The sequence below is a fragment of the Octopus bimaculoides genome, chromosome 8 (genome assembly GCF_001194135.2).
Source record: "Octopus bimaculoides isolate UCB-OBI-ISO-001 chromosome 8, ASM119413v2, whole genome shotgun sequence".
In the NCBI taxonomy this organism is placed as follows: domain Eukaryota; kingdom Metazoa; phylum Mollusca; class Cephalopoda; order Octopoda; family Octopodidae; genus Octopus; species Octopus bimaculoides.
In genome coordinates, this window is record NC_068988.1 from 97,384,239 (window position 1) to 97,386,791 (window position 2,553).

Consider the following 2,553-nt stretch of genomic DNA (forward strand, 5'->3'; position numbering starts at 1 on the left):
AGAGAGAGAGAGAGAGAGAGAGAGAGAGAGAGAGAGAGAGAGAGAGAGAGAGAGAGTGGTGTGTGTGTCAGAAAGAGAGAGAGAAAGAGCGAAAGAGAGATAGAGAAAGAACGAAAGAGAGAAAGAAAGAACGAAAGAGAGAAAGAAAGAACGAAACAGAGAGAGAGGGTGTGTGTGCGTGTGTAAGAGAGAGTGTGTGTGAATGAGAGAGAGAGAGAGAGAGAGATTGGGGAGAGACACACAGACAACCAGAATAAGACGGAGGATTCTAAGAAGTGAGAGTCTGAGAAAAAGTGAGAGTTGAAGTACTCTCCCTCCCCCCTTCCCTCACACCGTGCCTGTCTGTCTGTGTGTCGGTCGGAAAGAGGTAGTTACGGTTCTAGGACATCATTTTTCACCCTACGAGATGACTTCTTGTGTACCACACGGATCCGTTCTTGGACACCTCGTATTTGTTGCATATATTAATGACATAGATGCCTACTTGAGGAATGTTAATATGCAGATGACATCAAGCTGTACCTTGAAATAAAAAAAGAACAGATCTTATGCGCTGTAGATCTTTCCTGCAATCAGAGCTGGAAACAATGCAGCAATGGATCTCTGATTTGCAACTCACGATAGCTACGGACAAGTGCGTCACCATTCACTTTAGGAGGAAAACTTCACCGTTACATACTCCCTCAGCAACACCAATCTCAGAAAGCATTTAGTAAATGTAATCTAGGTATTATTGTAAGCAGCGATCTGCACTGGACAAACCACATCTCTAAGCTTGTCAAGAAGGCTGAGGGTTTCCTGTAAGACCTTTGTCAGCCGCTCTCCAGCTATCTATTTAAAATTGTATACGACAATGGTACGTCCACACTTGGAATTCGCATCACCAGTCTGGAACCCCTATCTTGCTCAGCGTATAAATCTCCAGGAAACTGTTCAGAAACGTGCAACAAAACGAATACCCACCGACAGACATCAACCATACTCTGAACATCTTGCTTCCCTGGACATGGACACATTGAAGCTCAGACGTCTGGCAACCGACTCGGGAGACATTCACAAGATAATCCACCATCTTTCCTACAACAACTATTTTGAATTCCATGTGTCAAACACTCGTGGACATGCTTATAAAATCAAAAAACAACACAACACCCATGACTTTCGGCAACATTTTTTCCCACTCAGAATTGTTGAAGCATGGAATAAACTGCTCGCATCAGTCGTTAGCAGTCGAGACACTCCATCCTTCAAAACGTCCATGCTTCCTGAAATCCGTCAACAGTACACCTGAAGCCTTCTTTTATTTCTTTATTTTTCTTAGTTGTAGTGCACCTGAACACTGTATGCAAATTCTTTCATATAGATAGATAGATAGACAGATAGATAGATAGATAGACAGACAGATAGATAGATAGATAGATAGATAGATAGATAGATAGATAGATAGATAGATAGATAGATAGATAAACAGACGAATAGATAGATTGTTAGACAGACAGACAGTTACATAGATGGATCCCTACTTCAACTCGTCATGATCATCAACATCATGATTAGCAGCGCCACCAAGCACCTCAAATACCACAACCGCCACCATCAGCCTCACTTTCATATAGCAGTTGTTATCATAAATAACACTTCAAACCACTCTACTACTAACACTTCTACTATATCTGCAACTAGCAGCACCACCACAACAACCACCAAAACGACTATCGACAACACTACAAAAGCTAGCAGAACCATTCCTTGTACTTTTATGAGACTCCAATGCCGCTGCTGGTAGTAGTAGCAGTAGTAGTAGTAGTAGTAGTAGTAGTAGTAGTAGTAGTAAAACTATGCCTATAATTTACTCACACTGACTTGCACGCACGTGCACGCACACACATACACAGACACACACTTCGCAAAATACACAACCACACAAACATAAGTTCACTCAAATAAACATCCACATAAATACATAAAAATGTCTGCACATACATGCAACAACAGTAACCGCTACACACACACACACACACACACACACACACATACACACACACATACATACACAGCATTATCATTATTTTTTCCATTACGATCGCTAACTTCTTTGTTTATTATCCACGCCTTTTAGGTATTATTTATTGTGAAATACTTATTTTCTTAGCAAATTTTACTTTATGTTTTTGTTTTTTTTTTCTCTGATAGGCGTTTGGAAAATTAACGCTTGTCTTTGAAGAACAGACTCCATAATATTGTCCCAATTTTATACTTTCCTACGTTCATTAATCAGACAACGGAATCGAGCGATAGAAGTTTCCATTCCGCACAGTAGATTTTCACTTACCAAAGTATATCTTGCGGTTAAACGGGGCGGTGATGCGTGATAAATGGGGCTTGTTATTCACTTGTTTTCACTTGTGTTTCAAGATACCGATACTTAGTGAAACAGGCGAGAATATAGTAAAGGAGTCGAGTAGCTGGGGCCGGTTCGGCAGAGGAGAAATAGGAAAGAAAAGAAGGATATAAGTATGGGGACGTACGCTTCATATATATATATATATATAT